Source organism: Symphalangus syndactylus, chromosome 8, assembly GCF_028878055.3.
Source record: "Symphalangus syndactylus isolate Jambi chromosome 8, NHGRI_mSymSyn1-v2.1_pri, whole genome shotgun sequence".
Lineage (NCBI taxonomy): Eukaryota > Metazoa > Chordata > Mammalia > Primates > Hylobatidae > Symphalangus > Symphalangus syndactylus.
This window is the reverse complement of record NC_072430.2, coordinates 70,538,136-70,565,097: the sequence shown is the minus strand read 5'-3', so window position 1 is coordinate 70,565,097 and position 26,962 is coordinate 70,538,136.

Sequence of the window (26,962 nt, the reverse complement as noted above, 5' to 3'; positions counted from 1 at the left end):
ATGGAGTGGAGTGCAGTGTAGTGGAGGGGAATGGGATGGAATGGAATGGAGTGGAGTGGAGTGTAGTGGAGGTTAATGGAATGGAATGGAGTGGAGTGGAGGGTAGAGGAGTGGAGTGGAATGGAGTGGAATGGAATGGGATGCAACGGAATGGATTGAGGTGGAGTGGAGAGCAATGGAGTGGAATGGAATGGATTGGAGTGGACTGGAGTTTACTGGAAAGGAGTGGAATGAGATTAGATAAAATGGAATGGAGGGGAGTAGACTGGAGAGGAGTGGAGTGGAATGGAGTTGTGTGGAGTGCAGTGGTGTGCAGTGGAATGGAGGAAACTGGAATCGGAAGGAAAATAATAGAATGGAATGGAGTGGAGTGGAGAGGAGAGGATTGGAAAGGAGTGGAATGTAATATTTTGGAATGGAACACAATGGCGTGGAGTGGCGTGGAGTGGAATGGAGTGGAGAGCTGTGGAGTGGAGTGGAGTGCATTTGAATGAAGTGGGAGGGAATGGAATGCAGTGGAGTGGAGTGGAATGGAATGAAATGGAATGGAATGGAATGGTGAAATGAAATGTGAGCTGCGATTGTGCCCCTGCACTCCAAATTTAGTGAAAGATTGAGATCCTGTCATAAGAAAGGAATGCAATGGAATGGAATGGAATGGAATGGAATGGAATGGAATGGAATGGAATGGAGTGGAATGGAGTGGAGTGGAATGGAATGGAATGGAGTGGAATGGAGTAGAATGGAATGGAGTGGATTGGAATGGAATTGAATGGAATGGAATGGAGTGGAGTGGAATGGAATGGAATGGAATGGAGTGGAGTGGAATGGAGTGGAGTGGAGTGGAGTGGAATGGAATGGAATGGAATGGAATGGAATGGAATGGAATGGAATGGAATGGAATGGAATGGAATGGAATGGAATGGAATGGAATGGAATGGAGTGGGGTGGAGTGGAGTTGAGTGGAGAAGAATGGAATCAAATGGAATGGGATGGAATGTTATGGAGTGGAGTGGAGTGGAGTAGAGTGGAATAGAGAGGAATGGATTGGGATTAAATGGAATTGAATGGAGTGGAGTGGAGTAGAGTGGAATGGAGTGGAATGGATTGGGATTGAATGGAAGGAATGGAGTGGTGTGGAGTGAAGTGCAGTGGACTGGAATGGAGTGGAATGGAATGGGGTGGATTGCATTGGAGTGGAGAGTAGAGGAGTGGAGTGGAATAGAATGGAGCGGAGTGGAGTGGAGAGTTGTGGAATGCCTTGGGATAGAATGGGATGGAATGGAATGGAATGGTCAAATGGAATGTGAGTTGAGATTGTGCCACTGCCCTCCAGCCAGGATGACAGAGAGAGAACCTATTGAAAGAGAGGAATGGAATGCAAAGGAGTGGAATGGAATGGAGTGGACTGGAATGAAATGAAATGGAATTGAGTTGAGTGGAGTGCAGTGGAGTGGACATGAGTGGAATGGAGTGAAGTGGAATTTAAGGGAATGGAATGGAATGCAATGGAATTGAATGGAAGGGAATGGAATGGTGATACACTCAAAAGAATGGAAAGAAATAAATTTTGATACTGTTGAAAGAAAGGAATGGAATGCAATGCAGTGGAATGTAATGGAATGCAGTTTAGTTCAGTGCCGTGGAGTGGAGTGGAGTGGTCTGTTGTGCATTGGAGTGGAAAGGTGTGTCATGGGATGGGATGGAATGGAATGGAATAGAATGGAGTGGCGGGTATTGGAATAGAATACAATGGGGTAGAGTGGAATGCAGTGCAGTGGAGTGAAGTGGTGTGGAATGTAGTGGAGCGGAACGAAGTGGAATGGAGTGGGATGGAATGGAATGGAATGTTGTTGGGTGGAGTGGAGTGGAGTGCAGTGGAATGGGGTAGAATGAAATGGTATTGAATGTAATGGAGAGGAGTGGAGGAAAGTGGAATGGAGTGCAATGGAATGGAATTGAACGGATTGGAATGGAAGGGAATGGTGAAATAAAATGTGAGCTGAGGTTGTGCCACTGCAATCCAGCCTGGGTGACAGAGTGAGAACTTGTCAAAAGAAGGGAATGGAATAGCATGGTGTGGAATGGAATGGAATGGAATAGAGTGGAGTAGAGTGGAGTGCAGTGGAGTGAAGTGGAGTTGAGTGGGGCGGAGTGGACTGGAATACACTGGAATGGAATGAGAGGTAATGGAATGGAATGTAGTGGAATGGAATGGAATGAAATGGAATGGAGTGGAATGGAATGGAAGGGAGTGGAATGGAATGGAATGGAGTGTGGAGAAGAGGAGAGGAGTGGAATGGAGTCAAACGGAATGTTAAGGAATGTTATGGAGTGGAGTGGAGTAGAGTGGAATGGAGTGGAATGGATTGGGATGGAATGCAAAAGAATGGAGTGGAGTGGAGTGCAGTGGAGTGGAATGGAGTGTAATGGAATGGGGTGGATTGCAATTGTGTGGGGTGGAGAGGAGTGGAGTGGAATAGAATGGTGTGGAGTGGAGTGGAGAGGTGTGGAATGCAGTCAGATAGAATGGAATGGAATGGAATGGAATGGAATGGTGAAATGTAACGTGGGTTGAGATTGTGCCACTGCACTCCAGCCTGGTTGACAGAGGTAGAACATAACCAAAGAGAGGAATGGAATGGAATGGAGTGGAATGGAAGGGAATTGAATGGAATGGAATGGAATTCAAAGAAATGGAATGGAATGGTGATACTGTCCAAAGAATGGAAAGAAAGAAATTTGGATACTGTGGAAAGAAAGGAATGGAATGGAATGGAATGGAATGGAGTGAAATGCAATGGAATGGAGTTTAGTGCAGTGGCATGGAGTGTAGTGTAGTGGTTTGTTGTGCATTGGAGTGGAAAGGAGTGTCATGGGATGGGATGGAATGGAATGGAGTGGAGTGGAGTGGCGTGGTGTAGAATGGAATGTGGTTGAGTGGAATGCAGTGGACTGGAGTGAAGTGGAGTGTAATGTAGTGGAGTTGAATGGAGTGGAATGGGATGGAATGGAATGGAATGATGTTGGGTGGAATGGAGTGGATTGGAATTTAATGGGGTAGAATGAAATGGGATTGAATGGGATGGAGAGGAGTGGAGTGGAGTGGAGCGGAACGGAATGGACTGCAATTCAACGGAATACACAGGATTGGAATGGAAGGGAATGGTGAAATAAAATGTGAGCTGAGATTGTGCCACTGCAATGCAGCCTGGGTGACAAAGTGAGAAAGTGTCGAAAGAAAGGAAAGGAATAGAATGGTGTGGAAAGGAATGGAATGCAATGGAATGGAATGGAATGGAATGGAATGGAATGGAATGCAATGGAATGGAATGGAATGGAATGGAATGGAATGGAATGGAATGCAATGGAATGGAATGGAATGGAATGGAATGGAATGGAATGGAATGGAATGGAATGGAATGGAATGGAATGCAGTGGAGTAGAGTGGAGTGCAGTGGAGTTGAGTGGGGTGGAGTGGAGTTTAAAACAGTGGAATGGAATGGGATGTAATGGAATGCAATGGAGTGGAGTGAAGAGAAATGGAATGGAATGGAATGGAATGGAATGGAATGGAATGGAATGGAGTGCAGTGGAGTGGAGAGGAGAGGAACGGAGTCAAATGGAATGTTATGGAACGTTATGGAGTGGAATGGAGTGGAGTGGATTGGAGTGGAGTGGAAAGGAGTGGACTGGAATGGGATGGAATGGAATCGAATGGAATGTGTGGGGTAGAGAGGAGTGGAGTGGAATGGAATGGGGTAGAATGAAATGGGATGGAATCAGATGGAGAGGAGTGGAGAGGAGTGGAGTGGAATGGAGTGCAATGGAACGGAATGGAAAGAATGGAATGGAAATGAATGGAGTGGAATGGAATGGAATGGAATGGAATGGAATGGAATGGAAAGGAATGGAACGGAATGGAATGGAACGGAATGGAATGGTGAAATAAAATGTGACCTGAGATTGTGCCACTGCAATACTGCCTGGGTTACAGAGTGAGAAATTGTCGAAAGAAAGGAAGGGAATAGATGGTGTGGAATGGAATGGATTGGAATGGAGTGGAGTAGAGTGGAGTGGAGTGGAGTGGAGTGAAGTGTAGTGGAGAGGGTGGCAGTGGCATGGAATAGTGTGGAATGGAAATGGATGTAATGGAATGGAAGGGAGTTGAGTTGATTGGAGTGGAATGGAATGGGATGGAATGGAATGGAATGGAATGGTGAAATAAAACGTGACCTGAGATTGTGCAACTGCAATACTGCCTGGGTTACAGAGTGAGAAACCGTCGAAAGAAAGGAAGGGAATAGATGGTGTGGAATGGAATGTATTGGAATGGATTGGAGTGGAGTGAAGTGTAGTGGAGAGGGTTGCAGTGGCATGGAATAGCGTGGAATGGAAATGGATGTAATGGAATGGAAGAGAGTTGAGTTGATTGGAGTGGAATGGGATGGAATGGAATGGAGTCAAGTGCAGTGGAACGGAGTGCAGTGGAGTGGAGTGGTGTGGAATGCAGTGTAATGGAATGTGATGGAGTGGAATTTAGTGAAGTGGAGTGGAGTGGATTGGAATGGAGTGGAATCCAACGGGATGGAATGGAATGGAATGGAATGGAATGGAATGGAATGGAATGGAATGGAGTGGAGTGGAGTGGAGTGGAGTGGAATGGAATGGAATGGAATGGAATGGAATGGAATGGAATGGAAAGGTGAAAGAAAATGCGAGCTGAGATTATGTCTCTGCACTCCAGCCTGGGTGACATAGTGAGATCCTGTAAAAAAATTGGAATGGAATATAATGGAATGGAATGTAATTAAATGGACTGGAGTGGATTGGAGTGGAATGGAGTGGAGTGGAATAGACTGGAATGGAATGGGTTGGCATGGAATGGATTGGTCTGGAGTGGAGTCGACAGGAGTGGAGTAGAACGGAGTGGAAGGGAATGGAAGGGAGTGTGGGGGTGTGCAGTGTAGTGGAATGAAGTGGAATGGAATGGAACGGAAAGGAAAGGAATGGAATGGAATGGAATGGAATGGAATGGAATGGAATGCAATGGAATGGAATGGAATGGAATGGAATGCAATGGAATGGAATGGAAAGGAGTAGAGTGGCATGGAATGAAGTAGAGAGGACATGAGTGGATTGGAATGGAGTGCAATGCAATGGGATGGAATGGAACTGAGTGGAGTGGAGTGTATTGGAGTGGAATATAGTGGAATGGTGTGGAGTGGAGTGGAATGCAATGGAATGAAATGCAATGGAATAAAATAGTGAAATGAAATGTGAGCTGAGATTGTGCTACTGCCCTCCAGCCTGGGTGACAGAGTGAGACCATTTCGAAAGAAAGGAATGAAATGCAATGAAGTGGAAAGGAATGGAAAGGAACAGAATGAAGAGAATTGGAATGGAGTGGAGAGGAGTATAGTGGAGTGGACTGCAGTGGAGTGGAGTGGAATGGAGTGGAATGGAATGAGATGGAATGGAATGTTATGGAGTGGAGTGTAGGGGAGGTGAGTGCAGTGTCGTGGAATGGATTGGAATGGAATGGAGTGGAGTGGAGTGGAATGGAGTGGAATGGAATGGAGTGGGGTGGAGTGGAGTGGAGTGGAATGGAGTCGAAAGAATGGTGTGGAATATTATGGAGTGGAGTGGAGTGGATTGCAGTAGAGTGGTACGGAGTGGAAAGGAGTCGGACTGAATGGAATGGAATGGAGTACACTGGAGTGGAGTGCAGTGGAGTGGAATGGAGTGGAATGGAACGGGGTGGATTGCAATGCAGTGGAATGGAGAGGAATGGAATGGAATAGAATGGAGCAGAGTGAAGTGGAGAGGTGTGGAATGGAGTGGGATTGAATGGAATGGAATGGAAAGGAATGGAGTGGAATGGAATGGAGTGGGATGGAATGGAATAGAATGGAATGGAGTGGAATGGAATGGAGTGGAATGGAATGGAATGGAATGGAATGGAATGGAATGGAATGGAATGGAATGGTGAAACAAAATGTGAGTTGAGATTGTTCCACTGCATTCCAAAATGTGTGACAGAGTGAGAACCTATTGAAAGAGAAGAAAGGAATGGAATGGAATGGATTGCAATGAAGTAGAATGGAATGAAAGGGAATGGAATGGAGTGGAGTGGAGTGGACATGAATGGAATGGAGTGGAGTGGACATGAGTGGAATGGAGTGGACTGGAGTGGAGTGAAGAGGAATGGAATGGTAGTGAATGGAAAGGACTGGAATGGAATTAAATGGAATGGAATGGAAAGGTGATACTGTTGAAAGGAAAGAAATAAATTTTGACACTGTCAAAAGAAAGGAATGGAATGAAATGGAGTGGAATGGAAAGGAATGGAATGGAGCTTAGTGGAGTGGCGTGGAGTGGAGTGGAGGGGATTGGAGTGGAAAGGAGTGGAATGGATGGGATGGAATGGAATGGGATGGATTGGAATGGAATGGAGTGGAGTGGAGTATAAAGGAATGGGGTGGAGTGGAATGGAGTGGAGTGTAGTGGAGCGGAATGGAGCGGAGTGCAATAGAGTGAAATGGAATGGGTTGGAATGGCATGGAATGGTGTGGGGTAGGGTGGAGTGGAATGGGGAAGAATGAAATGGGATGGAAAGGGTTGGAGAAGAGTGGAGTGGAGTGGAATGGAGTGGAGTGGAATGGTGTGCAATGGAACGGAATGGAAGGGAATGCAACGAAATGCAATGGTGAAATGAAATGTGAGCCGAAATTGTGCCACTGCAATCCAGACTGGGTGACAGAGTGAGAACTTCTCGAAAGAAAGGAATGGAATAGAATGGTATGGAATGGAATGGAATGGAAAGGAGTGTATTAAAGTGGAGTGGAGTGGAGTGAAGTGGAGTGGAGTGGGGTGGAGTCCAGTGTAATAGAGTGGAATGGAATGGGGTAGAGTGGAGTGGAGTGGAATGGAATGGAATGGAGTGCAATGGAGTGGAATGCACTGAAGTGGAGTGGAGTGGATTGGAGTGGTGTGGAAGGCAGTTTAATTGAATGTGATGGAGTGCCATTTAGTGCAGTGGAGTGGAGTTCATTGGAATGGAGTGTAATCGAATGGGATTTAATGGAATGGAATGGAATGGAATGGAATGGAATGGAATGGAATGGAATGGAATGGAATCTAATGGAATGGAATGGAATGGAGTGGAGTGGAATGAAGTGGAATGGAGTGGAATGAAGTGGAATGCAATGGAATGGAGTGGAAAGGAATAGAATGGTGAAATAAAATGTGAGCTGAGATTGTGTCACTGCACTCCATCTTGGGTGACAGAGTGAAATCCTGTAGAAAAAAGGAAAGGAATGTAAAGGAATGGAATGGAATGGAAAGGATTGGAGTGGATTGGAGTGGAGTGGGGTGGACTGGAATGCAGTGCAATGGAATGGGTTGGAATGGAATGGCTTGGAGTGGACTCGAGTGCAGTGCAGTGGAATGGAGAGGACAGGAATGGGATGGAATGGAATGGAGTGTAGGGGAGTGCAGTGTAGTGGATTGGAATGGAATGGAATGGAGTGGAGTGGAGTGGGGTGGAATGGAGTAGAGAGGAGAGGAGTAGACTGGAATGGAGTGGAATGGAATGGGATGGAATGGAAAGGAGTGGAGTGGAGTGGATTGGAGTGGAACGTAGTGGAACCATGTGGACTGGAGTGGAGTGGAATGGAATGGAATGGAATGGAATGCAATGGAATAAAATGGTGAAATGAAATGTGAGCTGAGATTGTGCCACTGCACTCCAGCCTGGGTGATAAAGTGAGATCATGTCAAAAGAAAGGAATGGAGTGGAATAGAGTGGAATGAAATGGAATGGAACAGAATGGAGTGAATTGGACTGGAGTGGAGAGGAGTGAAGTGGAGTGGAATGAAGGGTAATGGAATGGGACGGAATGGAATGCTATGGAGTCGAGTGTAGGTGGGATGAGTGGATAAGCTGGAATGGAGAGGAATGGAATGGGATGGAATAGAATGGAATGGAGTGGAGTGGAGTGCAGTGGAATGGAGTGGAATGGAAGCTGATGGAATGGAATGGAATGTATTGGAGTGACGTGGAGTGGTGTGGAGTGGAATGGAGTGGATTGGAGTGGAATTGAAGGCTATGGAATGGAATGAAATGTATTGGAGTGATGTGGAGTGGTGTGGAGTGGAATGGAGTGGATTGGAGTAGAATGGAAAGGGGTGGAATGGAATGGAGTGGAGTGGAGTAGGGTGGAGTGTAGTAGAGGGGGAGGAGTGGACTGGAATGGAATGGAATGGGTTGGAATGGAATGGAGTAGAGTGGAGTAAATTGGAGTGGAATGTAGTGGAACGGAGGGGACTGGAGTGGAGTGGAATGGAATGGAATGGAATGCAATGGAATAAAACAGTGAAATGAAATGTGAGCTGAGATTGCACCACTGCACTCCAGCCTGTGTGACAGAGTGAGATCCTGTCAAAAGAAAGGAATGGAATGGCATGGACTGCAAAGGTATGGAATGGAATGGAACACAATGGAGTGAATTGTATTGGAGTGGAGAGGAGTGTAGTGTAGTGGAGTGGAATAGAGTGGAATGGAATGGGATGGAATGGAATGGGATGGAATGGAATGGACTGGAGTGGCGTGGAGTGGAGTGGAGTTGAATGGAGTGGAGTGCAATGGAATGGGATGGAATGGTGAAATGAAATGTGAGCTGAGATTGTGGAAGTACACTTTAGCCTGTGTAATAGAGTGAGTTAATGTAGAAAGATAGGAATGGAACGGAATGGAGTCGAAAGGAATGGAATTGAATGGAGTGGAGTGGAATGGAGTCGAGTGGAGTGGAGGGGAGTGGAGTGGAATGGAGGGGAACGGCATGGGATTTAATGGAATGGAGTGGAGTGGAGTGGAGCTGTGTGGAGTGGAGTGGAGTGGTGTGGAGTGCAATGGAGTGGAATGGTATGGATTCAAGGGGAGTGAAGTTTACTGGAATGGAGTGGAATGAGATGAGAAGGAATAGAATGGAGGGGAGTGGAGTGGAGTGGGGTGGAGTGGAATGGAGGGCAGTGGAGTGGAGTGGTGTGCACTGGAGTGGAGGAAACTGGAATGGGATGGAAAGGAATGGAATGGAGTGGAGAGAAGTGGACTGGAATAAGGTGGAATGGAATGTGATGGAATGGAATAGAGTGGTGTTGAGTGGCATGGAGTGGAGAGGAGTGGAGAGCAGTGGAGTGGAGTGGAATGGAGTGGATTTGACTGAAGTGGAAGGGAATAGAATGGAATGGAATGGAGTGGAGTGGAGTGGAATGGAATGGAATGAAAAGGATTGGAAAGGAATGGAATGGAATGGAATGGAATGGAATGGAATGGAATGGAATGGAATGGAATGGAATGGAATGGTGAAATGAAATGTGAGCTGAGATTGTGCACCTGTACTCCAAACTGAGTGACAGAGTGAGATCCTGTAGAAAGGAATGGAATGGAATGGAGTGGGGTGGAATGGATTGGAATGCAATGAAAAGGAATGGAATGGGAGAGAGTGTGGTGGAGTAGAGTTGAGTGGAGTGGAATGGAGTCAAATGGAATGGTATGGAATATTATGGATTGGAGTGGAGTGGAGTAGAGTGGAATGCAGTGGAATGGATTCGGATTGAATGGAATGGAATGGAGTGGATTGGAGTGGAGTGCAGTGGAGTGGAATGGGGAGAAATGGAATGGAGTGGATTGCAATGGAGTAGAACAGAGATGAGTGCAGTGGATTAGAATGGAGCAGAGTGGAGTGCAGAGGTGTGGAATGGCATCACATAGAATGGAATGGAATGGAATGGAATGGAATGGAATGGAATGGAATGGGATGGAATGGAATCGAATGGAATGGAATGGTGAAATGAAATGTGAGTTGAGATTGTGCCACTGCACTCCAGCCTGTGTGACAGAGTGAGATCCTGTCGAAAGAAAGGAATGGAATGGAATGGAGTGGAATGATATGGAATGGAGTGGAATGATATGGAATGGAATGGAATGGAGTGTTTTGGAGTTTAATGGAGAGTAGTGTAGTGCAGTGGAATGGACTGGAGTGGAATGAAGTGTAATGGAATTGGATGGAATGGAACATTATAGAGTGGAGTGTAGGGGAGGTGAGAGGAGTGGCATGGAATGGAGTGGAATGGAATGGTGAAGGAATGGAATGGAGAGGAGTGGAGTGGAGTGGAATGGAGTGGAGTGGAATGGAGTGGAATGGAATGGGATGGAATGACATGGAGCAGAGTGGAGTTGAGTGGAGTAGAGTGGAATGGAGGGAAATGGATTTGGACTGAATAGGAAGGAATGGAGTGGAGTGGCTTGAAGTGGAATAGAATGGAGTGTACTGGAATGGCCTGGATTGCAATGGAGTGGAGCACAGAGGTTTGGAGTGTAATAGAATGCAACGGAGTGGAGTGGAGAGGTGGGGAATGGAGTGGTATAGAATGAAATGGAATGGAATGGAGTGACATAGAGTGAAGTGAAGTGGAGTGAACTGGTGTGGAGAGGGGTGGTGTGGAGTAGAACAGAGTGGATGGTAATAGGATGTAATGAAAGGGAATGGAGAGGAGTGGAGAGGAGTGGAATTTAATGGAATGGAATGGAATGGAATGGAGTGGAGTGTAGTAGAATGGAGAGGAGTGGAGTGGAGTGGTGTAGAATGCAGTGTAATGGAATGGGATGGAGTGGAATTTACTGAGTGGAGTGGAGTGGAGTGGAATGGAGTGGAATCAAATGAGATGTAATGGCATGCAATGGAATGGAATGGAATGGAATGGAACGGAATGGAATGGAATGGAATGGAATGGAATGGAATGGAATGGAGAGGAATGGAGTGGAACAGAGTGGACTGGAATGCAATGGAATGGAGTGCAATGGAATGGGATGGAGTGGGATGGAGTGGAGTGGAGTGGACTGGGGTGAAGTGGAGTAGAGAAGAGAGGAGTGGAATGGAATGTAGTCGAATGGAATGGGATGGAATGGAATGGATTGCAGTGGAGAAGATTGGAGTGGAATCTAGTGGAATGCAGTGGACTGCAGTGGAGTGGAATGGAATGGAATGGAATGGAGTGGAATGCAATGCAATGGAATAAAATTGTGAAACGAAATGTGAGCTCAGATTGTGTCACTGCACTCCAGCCAGGGTGACAGAGTGAGATCCTGTGGAAAGAAAGGTTTGGAATGGGATGGATTGGAATGGTATGAAATGGAATGGAATGGAGTGAATTGGAGGGGAGTGGAGAGGAGTGTGGTGGACTGGAATGGACTGGAGTGGAATGGAGTACAATGGAATGGGATGGAATGGTACATTATGGAGTGGATTGCAGTGGAGTTTAGGGGAGTGGCATGGAATGGAGTGAAATGGAATGGGATGGAATGGAATAGAATGGAGTGTAGTGGATTGGAGTGGAGAGGAGTGGAGTGGAATAGAGTAGAGTGGAATGGAGTGGAATGGAAGGGGACGGAATGGAATGGAATAGTGTGGGGAGGAGTGGAGGGGAGTAGAGTGGAATGGGGTAGAATGAAATGTGATGGAATTGCATGGAGAGGAGTGGAGTGGAGTGGAATGCAATGCAGTGAAATAATGGAATGGAATGGAATGGAATGGAATGGAATGGAATGGAATGGAATGGAATGGAATGGTGAAATAAAATGTGATCTGCGGTTGGGCCACTGCAATCCAGCCAGGGTGACCGAGTGAGAACTTGTCAAAAGAAAGAAATGGAATAGAATTTTGTGGAACGGAATGGAATGGAATGGAATGGTGAAATAAAATGTGATCTGCGGTTGGGCCACTGCAATCCAGCCAGGGTGACCGAGTGAGAACTTGTCAAAAGAAAGAAATGGAATAGAATTTTGTGGAACGGAATGGAATGGAATGGAATGGTGAAATAAAATGTGATCTGAGGTTGGGCCACTGCAATCCAGCCAGGGTGACCGAGTGAGAACTTGTCAAAAGAAAGAAATGGAATAGAATTTTGTGGAACGGAATGGAATGGAATGGAATGGTGAAATAAAATGTGATCTGAGGTTGGGCTACTGCAATCCAGCCAGGGTGACTGAGTGAGAACTTGTCAAAATAAAGAAATGGAATAGAATTTTGTGGAATGGAATGGCATAGAGTAGAGTGGAGTGGAGTGCAGTGAATTGGAGTGCAGTGAGGTGGAGTGTAGTGGAATAGAGTGGAATGGAATGGGAAGAAATGGAATGAAAAGGAGAGGAGTGCAGCGGAGTGGAATGGAATGGAATGGCATGGAATAAAATGGAATGGAATGGATTGGAATGGAATGGAATGGAATGGAGTGTCATGGAGAGGAATGGAGTGGAGTGGTGTGGAATGCAGTGTAATGCAATGGGATGTAGAGGAATTTAGTGGAGTGGAGTGGAGTGGAATGGAGTGGGATGGGATGGAATGGAATGGAATGGAATGGAATGGAATGGAATGCCGTGGAGAGGATTGGAGTGGAGTGGTGTGGAATGCAGTGTAATGCAATGGGATGGAGAAGAATTTAGTGGAGTGGAGTGGAGTGGAATGGAGTGAAATCGAATGGGATGGAATGGAATGGAATGGAATGGGATGGAATGGGATGGAATGGAAGGAATGGGATGGAATGGAATGGAATGGGATGGAATGGAATGGGATGGGATGGGATGGGATGGAATGGAATGGGATGGGATGGGATGGAATGGAATGGAGTGAATTTGAGTGGAGTGAAATGCAATGGAATAGAGTGGAATGGAATGGGATGGAATGGAATGCCATGTAGTGGAGTGGAGTGGATTGGAGTGGAATGAAGTGGAAGGAAATGGAGTAGACTGCAGTGGAATGGAGAGGAATCTAATGGAATGGAATGGAATGGAATGGAATGGAATGGAATGGAATGGAATGGAATGGAATGGAATTGTGAAATAAAATGTGAGCTGAGATACTGCAACTACACTTTAGCCTGGGTGACAGTGTGAGATCCTATGATAAGGTAGGAATGGAATGGAATGGAATGGAGCAGAATGGGATGGATTGAGGTGGAGTGGAGTGGAATGGAATGGACTGGAATGGGGTTGGATGGAATGGAGTGGAGTGCAGTGTACTGCAGTGGAATGGAATGGAAAAGAATGGAGTTGCGTGGAGTGGAGAGGTGTGGAGTGGAATGGAGTTGAATGGAGTGGAATGAATGGGATGGAATGGAATGGAGTGGAGTGGAGTAGAGGGGAGTGCAGTAGAGAGGAGAGGAGTGGACTGGAATGGAGAGGAATGGAATCAGATGGAAAGGAACTGAGTGGAGTGGAGTGGATTCGAGTGGAATGTAATGGAATGGAGAGGACTGGAGTGGAGTGGAATGGAATGGAATGGCATGCAATTCAATGGAATAAAATGGTGAAATGAAATGTGAGTTGAGATTCTGCCACTGCACTCCAGCCTGGAATGGAGTGGAGTGGACATGATAGGAATGGGTTGGAATGGAGTGGAGTGGAGTGGAGTGGACAGGAGTGGAGAGGAAGGGAATGGAATGGAAGGGAATTGAATGCAATGGAATGGAATTTATGCAATGGAATGGAACGGTGATACTCTAGAAAGAAAGGACAGAAAGAAGTTTTGATACTGTCAAAAGAAAGGAAAGGAATGGAATGGAATGGAGTGGAATGGAATGGAGTTCACTAGAATGGCTTGCAGTGGAGAGGAGTTTAGTGGATTGGAGTGGAAAGGAGTGGAATGGAATGGGATGGAGTGCAGTGGAGTGGAGTGGAGTGGATTGTTGTGGAGTATATAGGAATGCGGTGGAGTGGAGTGTAGTGGAATGGAGTAGAGCGAAATAGAGTGCAATGGAATGGGACGCAAAGGAATGGAATGTTGTGGGGTTGAGTGGAGTGGAGTGGAGTGGAATGGGGTAGAATGAAATGGGATGAAAGGGGATGGAGAGGAGTGGAGTGGAGTGGAATGGAGTGGACTGGAATGGTGAAACAAAATGTGAGCTGAGATGGTGCCACTGCAATTCAGCCTGGGTTACAGAGTGAGAACTTCTCAAAAAAAAGGAATGGAATGGAATGGTGTGGAATTGAATGGAATGGAATGGAATAGAATGGAGTGGCATAGAGTGGAGTGGAGTGGAGTGAGGTGGAATGGAGTGGGTTGGAGTGGAGTGGAATAGAGAGGAATGGATTGGGATGTAATGGAATGGAATGGAGCGGAGTGGAGTGGAATGGAATGGAAAGGAAAGGAGTGGAGTGCAGTGGAATGGAGTGGAGTGGAGGAGAGTGTTGTGGAACGCAGTGTGATGGAATGGGATGGAGTGGCATTTAGTGGAGGGGAGCGGAGTGGAGGGGAATGGAGTGGAATTGAAAAGGATTGAATGGAAAGGAATGGAATGTAACGAGTGGAGTGGAGTACAATGGAATGGAGTGGAATGAATGGGATGGAATGGAATGGAGTGTAGGGGAGTGGAGTGGAGTGAAGTGGAAAGGAGTGGAATGAAATGGCATAGAGTGCAGAGGAGTGGAGTCTAATGGAATGGAACAGTGAAGTGAAATGTGAGCTGAGATACTGCCACTGCACTGCAGCCTGAATGGAAGAGTGAGACCTTGTTGAAAGACAGAGATGGAATGGAATAGAGAGGTATGGGATAGATTGGAGTGGATTAGAGTGAAATGGACTGGACGGGGATGGGATGGAATGGAATGGAGTGAAGTGCAGTGGAGTGGAGTGGAATGGAATGGAATGGAATAGAGTGGAGTGGCATGGGGTGGATAGGAGTGAAATGGAGTGGAATGGAATGCCATGTAATGGAATGGAGTGGAGAGGAGTGGTGTGGAGTGGAGTGGAATGGAGTCGAATGGAATCGTATGGAATGTTATGGAGTGGAGTGGAGTAGAGTGGAATGGATTGGGATAGAATGGAATGGAATGGGATGGAGTGGAGTGGAGTGGAGTGGAGTGGAATGGAGTGTAATTTAGTGGAGGGCAGTGGAGTGGAAAGGATTGGAATGAATGGGATGGAATGGAATGTAATGGAATAGAATAGAGTGGAGTGCAGTGGAGTGGAATGCAATAGCATGGAGTGGAATGGAATGGGATGGAATGGAATGGAGTGTAGGGTACTGGAGTGGAGTGGAGTGGAATGGAGCAGAATGAAATGGAGTAGAGTGCAGTGGAGGGGAGGGGAGTGTAATGGAACAGAATGAAATGGCATGGAATGGAATGGAATGGAATGGAATGGAATGGAATGGAATGGTGAAATGAAATCCGAGGTGAGATACTGCCACTGAACTGCAGCCTGGGTGACAGAGTGAGACCTTGTCGAAAGATAGGAATGGAATGGAATGGAGTGGAATGGGGTGGATTGAAGTGGAGGGTAGTGGAGTGGAATGGACTGGAATGGGAAGGGATGGAAAGGAATGGAATTGAGTGCTCTGTAGTGCAGTGGAATGGAATGGAATGCAGTGGAGTGGAATGGAGTGGAGAGGACTGGAGTGGAATAGACTGGAACGGAGTGGAATGGAATGGAATAGGATGTAATAGAATGGAGTGGAGTGGAGTGGGGTGGAGTGGAGAAGAGAGGACAGGAGTGGACTGGAATGGAGTGGAATTGGATGGAACGGAAAGGACTGGAGTGGATTGGAGTGGATTGCAGTGGAGTGGACTGGAGTGGATTGGAATGGTTTTGAATGGAATGGAATGGTATGGAGTGGAATGGAGTGGAGTGGAATGGAGTGGAATGGAATGGGATGGAATGGAATGGATTGTAGGGTAGTGGAATGGATTGGAGTGGAGTGGAATGGAGTGGAATTAAATGGAATAGAGTGGAGTGGTGTGGAGTGGAATCTAATGGAATGGAATGGTGAAAAGAAATGTGAGCTGAGATACTGCCACTGAACTGGGTGACAGAGTGAATTCCTGTCGAAAGATGGGAATGGAATGGAAAGGAGAGGAATGGGATTTATAGGAGTAGAGTGGAGGGGAGTGGAATGGACTGTAATGGGATGGGATGAAGTGGAATGCAGTGGATTGCAGCGTAGTGTAGTGGAATGGAATGGAATGGAGTGGAGAGGAGTGGAGAGGAGAGGAGTGCAGTGGAATGGAGTGGAATGGAATGGGATGGAATGGAATGGAGTGGAGTGGAGAGTGGTGGAGTGGAGTAGAGAGGAGAGGATTGGACTGCATGGAGTGGAATAGAACGGGATGGAATGGAACAGAGTGGAGTGGAGTGGATTGGAGTGGCAAGTTGTGGAATGCCGTGGACTGGAGTGGAGTGGAATGGAATTGAATGAAATGCAATGTAATAAAATGGTGAAATGAAATGTGAGCTGAGATTACGCCACTGCAATCCAGCTAGGGTGACAGAGTGAGATCCTGTCGAAAGAAAGGAATGGAATGGAATGGAGTGCAATGGAATGGAATGGAATGGAATGGAGTGAATTGGAGTGGAGTGGAGAGGTGAGTAACGGAGTGGAGTGGAATGGGATTTAAAGGAATGGAGTGGAGTGATGTGGAGTGGAGTGCAGTGGAATGGAGTGGAGTGGAAAGGAGTGGAGTGGAGTGCAATGGAGTGGAATGGAATGGATTCAACTGGAGTGGAGTTTACTGGAACGGAGTGGAATGATATGGAATGGAATGGAGGGGAGTGGACCAGAGTGGAGAGGAATGGGGTGGAATGGAGGCGAGTAGAGTGGAGTGGTGTGCAATGGAATGGAGGAAACTATTTTGGGATGGAATAGAATGGAATGGAGTGGAGTGGAGAGGAGTGGATTGAAATGGAGTGGAATGGAATGTGATGGAATAGAATAGAGTGATGTGGAGTTGTGTGGAGTGGAATGGACTGGAGAGCAGTGGAGTGGAGTGGATTTGAATGTAGTGGAAGGGAATTTAATGGAATGGAACGCAGTGGAGTGGAGTGGAATGGAATGGAATGAAACGGAATGGAATGGAGGGGAATTGAATGGTGAAAAGAAATGTGAGCTGATATTGTGCCCCTGCACTCTAACCTGAGAGACAGAATGATATCTTGTCAAAAGAAAGGAATAGAATGGAATGGAGTGGAGTGGAATGGAGTGGAATGGAATGGAATGGAATGGAATGGAATGGAATGGAATGGAGTGGAGTCGAGTGAAGTTGAGTAGAGTGGAATGGAGTCGAATGGAATGGTATGGAATATTATGGAGTGGAGTGGATTGGTGTGGAGTAGAGTGGAATGGAATGGAATGGATTGGGATTGAATGGAATGGAATGGAGTGGTGTGGAGTTTAGTGGAAAGGATTGGGATTGAATGGAATGGAATGGAGTGGAGTGGAAAGCAGTGGAGTGGAATGGAATGTAATGGAATGGGGTGGATTGCAATGGAGTGGAGCGGAGAGGAGTGGAGTGGTATAGAATGCTGCGGAGTGGAGTGGAGAAGTGTGGAATGCAGTGGGATGGAATGGAATGGAATGGGGAAATGAAGTGTGAGTTGAGATTGTGCCACTGCACTCCAGCCTGGGAGACAGAGAGACAACCTATCGAAAGACAGGAATGGAATGTAATGGAGTGGAATGTAATGTAATTTAACGGAATGGAGTGGAGTGGAGTGGATTGGAGTGCACATGTGTGGAATGGACTGGAGCGGAGTGGACAGGAATGGAATGCAGTGGAGTGGATTGGGGTGGAGTGGAGTGGAGTGGACTGGAATGGAATGGTGAAATGAAATGTGAGCTGAGATACTGCCACTGCACTGCAGCCTGGGTGACTGAGTGAGATTCTGTCGAAACATAGGAATGGAATGGAACGGAGTGGAATGGGATGGATTGGAGTACAGAGGAGTGGAGTTGAATGGACTGGAATGGAAAGGGATGGAATGGAATGGAGTGGAGTGCATGGTAGTGGAATGGAATGGAATGGAATGGAATGGAAAGGAATGGAATGGAATGGAATGGAATGGAATGGAATGGAATGGAAAGGAATGGAATGGAATGGAATGGAATGGAATGGAATGGAATGGAATGGAATGGAGTGGGATCAAGTGGAGTTGAGTGGAGTGAAATGGAGTTGAATGGAATGGTATGGAATGTTATGGAGTGGAGTGGATACGAGTGGAGTACAGTGGAAAGGAGTGGAATGGATTGGGAATGAATGGAATGGAATGGAGTGGAGTGGAGTTTAGTGGAAAGGATTGGGATTGAATGGAATGGAATGGAGTGGAGTGGAATGAAGTGGAGTGGAATGGAATGGAATGGAATGGAATGGAATGGGGTGGACTGCAATGGAGTGGAGCGGAGAGGAGTGGAGTGGTATAGAATGCTGTGGAGTGGAGTGGAGAGGTGTGGAATGCAGTGGGATGGAATGGAATGGAATGGAATGGGGAAATGAACTGTGAGTTGAGATTGTGCCACTGCACTCCAGCCTGGGAGACTGAGAGACAACTTATCGAAAGAGAGGAATGGAATGTAATGGAGTGCAATGGAGGGTAATTTAACGGAATGGAGTGGAGTGGAGGGGATTGCAGTGCACATGAGTGGAATGGAGTGGAGTGGAGTGGACATGAGTGGAGTGGAGATGAATGGAATTTAAGGGAATGGAATGGAATTGAATGCAATGGAATGGAAAGTTGATACTGTCAAAAGAAAGGAAAGAGAAATTTCGATACTGTTGAAAGAAAGGAATCTAATGTAATGGACTGGAATGGAATGGAGTGGAATGGAATGGAATGGAATGCAGTTTAGTGCAGTGGTGTGCAGTGGACTGGAGTTGAGTGTAGTGGATTGGAGTGGAAAGGAGTGGAATGAAATGGGATGTAATGGAGTAGAGTGCAGTGGAGTGGAATAGAATGGAATAGGGTGGAGTGGAATGGAGTGGAGTGGAATGGAGTGGAATGGGATAGAATGGAATGAAATAGAATGGAATGGAATGGAATGGAGTGGGGTGGAGTGGAGTGGTGTGGAGTAGAATGGAGAAGAATGGAATCTTATGGAATGTTATGGAGTGGAGTGAAATAGAGTGGAATGGAGTGGAATGGAATACGATGGAATAGAATGGAATGGATCAGAGCGGTGTGCAGGTGAGTGAAGTGGAATGGAGTGGAATTAAGTGGAGTAGAGTGGAGTGGAGTCTCATGGAATGGAATGGAATGGAATGGTGAAATGAAATGTGAACTGAGATACCACCACTGCACAGCAGCCTGGGTGACAGAGTGAGTTCCTGTTTTTAGATAGGAATAGAAAGGTATGTAGTGGAATGGGAAGGATTGGAGTGGAGTGGAGTGGAGTGGAATGGACTGGAATGGTATTGGATGGAATGGAATGGAGTGGAGTGCAGTGTAGTGGAGGGGAATGGGATGGAATGGAATGGAGTGGAGTGGAGTGTAGTGGAGGTTAATGGAATGGAATGGAGTGGAGTGGAGGGTAGAGGAGTGGAGTGGAATGGAGTGGAATGGAATGGGATGCAACGGAATGGATTGAGGTGGAGTGGAGAGCAATGGAGTGGAATGGAATGGATTGGAGTGGACTGGAGTTTACTGGAAAGGAGTGGAATGAGATTAGATAAAATGGAATGGAGGGGAGTAGACTGGAGAGGAGTGGAGTGGAATGGAGTTGTGTGGAGTGCAGTGGTGTGCAGTGGAATGGAGGAAACTGGAATCGGAAGGAAAATAATAGAATGGAATGGAGTGGAGTGGAGAGGAGAGGATTGGAAAGGAGTGGAATGTAATATTTTGGAATGGAACACAATGGCGTGGAGTGGCGTGGAGTGGAATGGAGTGGAGAGCTGTGGAGTGGAGTGGAGTGCATTTGAATGAAGTGGGAGGGAATGGAATGCAGTGGAGTGGAGTGGAATGGAATGAAATGGAATGGAATGGAATGGTGAAATGAAATGTGAGCTGCGATTGTGCCCCTGCACTCCAAATTTAGTGAAAGATTGAGATCCTGTCATAAGAAAGGAATGCAATGGAATGGAATGGAATGGAATGGAATGGAATGGAATGGAATGGAATGGAGTGGAATGGAGTGGAGTGGAATGGAATGGAATGGAGTGGAATGGAGTAGAATGGAATGGAGTGGATTGGAATGGAATTGAATGGAATGGAATGGAGTGGAGTGGAATGGAATGGAATGGAATGGAGTGGAGTGGAATGGAGTGGAGTGGAGTGGAGTGGAATGGAATGGAATGGAATGGAATGGAATGGAATGGAATGGAATGGAATGGAATGGAATGGAGTGGGGTGGAGTGGAGTTGAGTGGAGAAGAATGGAATCAAATGGAATGGGATGGAATGTTATGGAGTGGAGTGGAGTGGAGTAGAGTGGAATAGAGAGGAATGGATTGGGATTAAATGGAATTGAATGGAGTGGAGTGGAGTAGAGTGGAATGGAGTGGAATGGATTGGGATTGAATGGAAGGAATGGAGTGGTGTGGAGTGAAGTGCAGTGGACTGGAATGGAGTGGAATGGAATGGGGTGGATTGCATTGGAGTGGAGAGTAGAGGAGTGGAGTGGAATAGAATGGAGCGGAGTGGAGTGGAGAGTTGTGGAATGCCTTGGGATAGAATGGGATGGAATGGAATGGAATGGTCAAATGGAATGTGAGTTGAGATTGTGCCACTGCCCTCCAGCCAGGATGACAGAGAGAGAACCTATTGAAAGAGAGGAATGGAATGCAAAGGAGTGGAATGGAATGGAGTGGACTGGAATGAAATGAAATGGAATTGAGTTGAGTGGAGTGCAGTGGAGTGGACATGAGTGGAATGGAGTGAAGTGGAATTTAAGGGAATGGAATGGAATGCAATGGAATTGAATGGAAGGGAATGGAATGGTGATACACTCAAAAGAATGGAAAGAAATAAATTTTGATACTGTTGAAAGAAAGGAATGGAATGCAATGCAGTGGAATGTAATGGAATGCAGTTTAGTTCAGTGCCGTGGAGTGGAGTGGAGTGGTCTGTTGTGCATTGGAGTGGAAAGGTGTGTCATGGGATGGGATGGAATGGAATGGAATAGAATGGAGTGGCGGGTATTGGAATAGAATACAATGGGGTAGAGTGGAATGCAGTGCAGTGGAGTGAAGTGGTGTGGAATGTAGTGGAGCGGAACGAAGTGGAATGGAGTGGGATGGAATGGAATGGAATGTTGTTGGGTGGAGTGGAGTGGAGTGCAGTGGAATGGGGTAGAATGAAATGGTATTGAATGTAATGGAGAGGAGTGGAGGAAAGTGGAATGGAGTGCAATGGAATGGAATTGAACGGATTGGAATGGAAGGGAATGGTGAAATAAAATGTGAGCTGAGGTTGTGCCACTGCAATCCAGCCTGGGTGACAGAGTGAGAACTTGTCAAAAGAAGGGAATGGAATAGCATGGTGTGGAATGGAATGGAATGGAATAGAGTGGAGTAGAGTGGAGTGCAGTGGAGTGAAGTGGAGTTGAGTGGGGCGGAGTGGACTGGAATACACTGGAATGGAATGAGAGGTAATGGAATGGAATGTAGTGGAATGGAATGGAATGAAATGGAATGGAGTGGAATGGAATGGAAGGGAGTGGAATGGAATGGAATGGAGTGTGGAGAAGAGGAGAGGAGTGGAATGGAGTCAAACGGAATGTTAAGGAATGTTATGGAGTGGAGTGGAGTAGAGTGGAATGGAGTGGAATGGATTGGGATGGAATGCAAAAGAATGGAGTGGAGTGGAGTGCAGTGGAGTGGAATGGAGTGTAATGGAATGGGGTGGATTGCAATTGTGTGGGGTGGAGAGGAGTGGAGTGGAATAGAATGGTGTGGAGTGGAGTGGAGAGGTGTGGAATGCAGTCAGATAGAATGGAATGGAATGGAATGGAATGGAATGGTGAAATGTAACGTGGGTTGAGATTGTGCCACTGCACTCCAGCCTGGTTGACAGAGGTAGAACATAACCAAAGAGAGGAATGGAATGGAATGGAGTGGAATGGAAGGGAATTGAATGGAATGGAATGGAATTCAAAGAAATGGAATGGAATGGTGATACTGTCCAAAGAATGGAAAGAAAGAAATTTGGATACTGTGGAAAGAAAGGAATGGAATGGAATGGAATGGAATGGAGTGAAATGCAATGGAATGGAGTTTAGTGCAGTGGCATGGAGTGTAGTGTAGTGGTTTGTTGTGCATTGGAGTGGAAAGGAGTGTCATGGGATGGGATGGAATGGAATGGAGTGGAGTGGAGCGGCGTGGTGTAGAATGGAATGTGGTTGAGTGGAATGCAGTGGACTGGAGTGAAGTGGAGTGTAATGTAGTGGAGTTGAATGGAGTGGAATGGGATGGAATGGAATGGAATGATGTTGGGTGGAATGGAGTGGATTGGAATTTAATGGGGTAGAATGAAATGGGATTGAATGGGATGGAGAGGAGTGGAGTGGAGTGGAGCGGAACGGAATGGACTGCAATTCAACGGAATACACAGGATTGGAATGGAAGGGAATGGTGAAATAAAATGTGAGCTGAGATTGTGCCACTGCAATGCAGCCTGGGTGACAAAGTGAGAAAGTGTCGAAAGAAAGGAAAGGAATAGAATGGTGTGGAAAGGAATGGAATGCAATGGAATGGAATGGAATGGAATGGAATGGAATGGAATGCAATGGAATGGAATGGAATGGAATGGAATGGAATGGAATGCAATGGAATGGAATGGAATGGAATGGAATGGAATGGAATGGAATGGAATGGAATGGAATGCAGTGGAGTAGAGTGGAGTGCAGTGGAGTTGAGTGGGGTGGAGTGGAGTTTAAAACAGTGGAATGGAATGGGATGTAATGGAATGCAATGGAGTGGAGTGAAGAGAAATGGAATGGAATGGAATGGAATGGAATGGAATGGAATGGAATGGAGTGCAGTGGAGTGGAGAGGAGAGGAACGGAGTCAAATGGAATGTTATGGAACGTTATGGAGTGGAATGGAGTGGAGTGGATTGGAGTGGAGTGGAAAGGAGTGGACTGGAATGGGATGGAATGGAATCGAATGGAATGTGTGGGGTAGAGAGGAGTGGAGTGGAATGGAATGGGGTAGAATGAAATGGGATGGAATCAGATGGAGAGGAGTGGAGAGGAGTGGAGTGGAATGGAGTGCAATGGAACGGAATGGAAAGAATGGAATGGAAATGAATGGAGTGGAATGGAATGGAATGGAATGGAATGGAATGGAAAGGAATGGAACGGAATGGAATGGAACGGAATGGAATGGTGAAATAAAATGTGACCTGAGATTGTGCCACTGCAATACTGCCTGGGTTACAGAGTGAGAAATTGTCGAAAGAAAGGAAGGGAATAGATGGTGTGGAATGGAATGGATTGGAATGGAGTGGAGTAGAGTGGAGTGGAGTGGAGTGGAGTGAAGTGTAGTGGAGAGGGTGGCAGTGGCATGGAATAGTGTGGAATGGAAATGGATGTAATGGAATGGAAGGGAGTTGAGTTGATTGGAGTGGAATGGAATGGGATGGAATGGAATGGAATGGAATGGTGAAATAAAACGTGACCTGAGATTGTGCAACTGCAATACTGCCTGGGTTACAGAGTGAGAAACCGTCGAAAGAAAGGAAGGGAATAGATGGTGTGGAATGGAATGTATTGGAATGGATTGGAGTGGAGTGAAGTGTAGTGGAGAGGGTTGCAGTGGCATGGAATAGCGTGGAATGGAAATGGATGTAATGGAATGGAAGAGAGTTGAGTTGATTGGAGTGGAATGGGATGGAATGGAATGGAGTCAAGTGCAGTGGAACGGAGTGCAGTGGAGTGGAGTGGTGTGGAATGCAGTGTAATGGAATGTGATGGAGTGGAATTTAGTGAAGTGGAGTGGAGTGGATTGGAATGGAGTGGAATCCAACGGGATGGAATGGAATGGAATGGAATGGAATGGAATGGAATGGAGTGGAGTGGAGTGGAGTGGAGTGGAATGGAATGGAATGGAATGGAATGGAATGGAATGGAAAGGTGAAAGAAAATGCGAGCTGAGATTATGTCTCTGCACTCCAGCCTGGGTGACATAGTGAGATCCTGTAAAAAAATTGGAATGGAATATAATGGAATGGAATGTAATTAAATGGACTGGAGTGGATTGGAGTGGAATGGAGTGGAGTGGAATAGACTGGAATGGAATGGGTTGGCATGGAATGGATTGGTCTGGAGTGGAGTCGACAGGAGTGGAGTAGAACGGAGTGGAAGGGAATGGAAGGGAGTGTGGGGGTGTGCAGTGTAGTGGAATGAAGTGGAATGGAATGGAACGGAAAGGAAAGGAATGGAATGGAATGGAATGGAATGGAATGGAATGGAATGGAATGGAATGGAATGGAATGCAATGGAATGGAATGGAATGGAATGGAATGCAATGGAATGGAATGGAAAGGAGTAGAGTGGCATGGAATGAAGTAGAGAGGACATGAGTGGATTGGAATGGAGTGCAATGCAATGGGATGGAATGGAACTGAGTGGAGTGGAGTGTATTGGAGTGGAATATAGTGGAATGGTGTGGAGTGGAGTGGAATGCAATGGAATGAAATGCAATGGAATAAAATAGTGAAATGAAATGTGAGCTGAGATTGTGCTACTGCACTCCAGCCTGGGTGACAGAGTGAGACCATTTCGAAAGAAAGGAATGAAATGCAATGAAGTGGAAAGGAATGGAAAGGAACAGAATGAAGAGAATTGGAATGGAGTGGAGAGGAGTATAGTGGAGTGGACTGCAGTGGAGTGGAGTGGAATGGAGTGGAATGGAATGAGATGGAATGGAATGTTATGGAGTGGAGTGTAGGGGAGGTGAGTGCAGTGTCGTGGAATGGATTGGAATGGAATGGAGTGGAGTGGAGTGGAATGGAGTGGAATGGAATGGAGTGGGGTGGAGTGGAGTGGAGTGGAATGGAGTCGAAAGAATGGTGTGGAATATTATGGAGTGGAGTGGAGTGGATTGCAGTAGAGTGGTACGGAGTGGAAAGGAGTCGGACTGAATGGAATGGAATGGAGTACACTGGAGTGGAGTGCAGTGGAGTGGAATGGAGTGGAATGGAACGGGGTGGATTGCAATGCAGTGGAATGGAGAGGAATGGAATGGAATAGAATGGAGCAGAGTGAAGTGGAGAGGTGTGGAATGGAGTGGGATTGAATGGAATGGAATGGAAAGGAATGGAGTGGAATGGAATGGAGTGGGATGGAATGGAATAGAATGGAATGGAGTGGAATGGAATGGAATGGAATGGAGTGGAATGGAATGGAATGGAATGGAATGGAATGGAATGGTGAAACAAAATGTGAGTTGAGATTGTTCCACTGCATTCCAAAATGTGTGACAGAGTGAGAACCTATTGAAAGAGAAGAAAGGAATGGAATGGAATGGATTGCAATGAAGTAGAATGGAATGAAAGGGAATGGAATGGAGTGGAGTGGAGTGGACATGAATGGAATGGAGTGGAGTGGACATGAGTGGAATGGAGTGGACTGGAGTGGAGTGAAGAGGAATGGAATGGTAGTGAATGGAAAGGACTGGAATGGAATTAAATGGAATGGAATGGAAAGGTGATACTGTTGAAAGGAAAGAAATAAATTTTGACACTGTCAAAAGAAAGGAATGGAATGAAATGGAGTGGAATGGAAAGGAATGGAATGGAGCTTAGTGGAGTGGCGTGGAGTGGAGTGGAGGGGATTGGAGTGGAAAGGAGTGGAATGGATGGGATGGAATGGAATGGGATGGATTGGAATGGAATGGAGTGGAGTGGAGTATAAAGGAATGGGGTGGAGTGGAATGGAGTGGAGTGTAGTGGAGCGGAATGGAGCGGAGTGCAATAGAGTGAAATGGAATGGGTTGGAATGGCATGGAATGGTGTGGGGTAGGGTGGAGTGGAATGGGGAAGAATGAAATGGGATGGAAAGGGTTGGAGAAGAGTGGAGTGGAGTGGAATGGAGTGGAGTGGAATGGTGTGCAATGGAACGGAATGGAAGGGAATGCAACGAAATGCAATGGTGAAATGAAATGTGAGCCGAAATTGTGCCACTGCAATCCAGACTGGGTGACAGAGTGAGAACTTCTCGAAAGAAAGGAATGGAATAGAATGGTATGGAATGGAATGGAATGGAAAGGAGTGTATTAAAGTGGAGTGGAGTGGAGTGAAGTGGAGTGGAGTGGGGTGGAGTCCAGTGTAATAGAGTGGAATGGAATGGGGTAGAGTGGAGTGGAGTGGAATGGAATGGAATGGAGTGCAATGGAGTGGAATGCACTGAAGTGGAGTGGAGTGGATTGGAGTGGTGTGGAAGGCAGTTTAATTGAATGTGATGGAGTGCCATTTAGTGCAGTGGAGTGGAGTTCATTGGAATGGAGTGTAATCGAATGGGATTTAATGGAATGGAATGGAATGGAATGGAATGGAATGGAATGGAATGGAATGGAATGGAATGGAATCTAATGGAATGGAATGGAATGGAGTGGAGTGGAATGAAGTGGAATGGAGTGGAATGAAGTGGAATGCAATGGAATGGAGTGGAAAGGAATAGAATGGTGAAATAAAATGTGAGCTGAGATTGTGTCACTGCACTCCATCTTGGGTGACAGAGTGAAATCCTGTAGAAAAAAGGAAAGGAATGTAAAGGAATGGAATGGAATGGAAAGGATTGGAGTGGATTGGAGTGGAGTGGGGTGGACTGGAATGCAGTGCAATGGAATGGGTTGGAATGGAATGGCTTGGAGTGGACTCGAGTGCAGTGCAGTGGAATGGAGAGGACAGGAATGGGATGGAATGGAATGGAGTGTAGGGGAGTGCAGTGTAGTGGATTGGAATGGAATGGAATGGAGTGGAGTGGAGTGGGGTGGAATGGAGTAGAGAGGAGAGGAGTAGACTGGAATGGAGTGGAATGGAATGGGATGGAATGGAAAGGAGTGGAGTGGAGTGGATTGGAGTGGAACGTAGTGGAACCATGTGGACTGGAGTGGAGTGGAATGGAATGGAATGGAATGGAATGCAATGGAATAAAATGGTGAAATGAAATGTGAGCTGAGATTGTGCCACTGCACTCCAGCC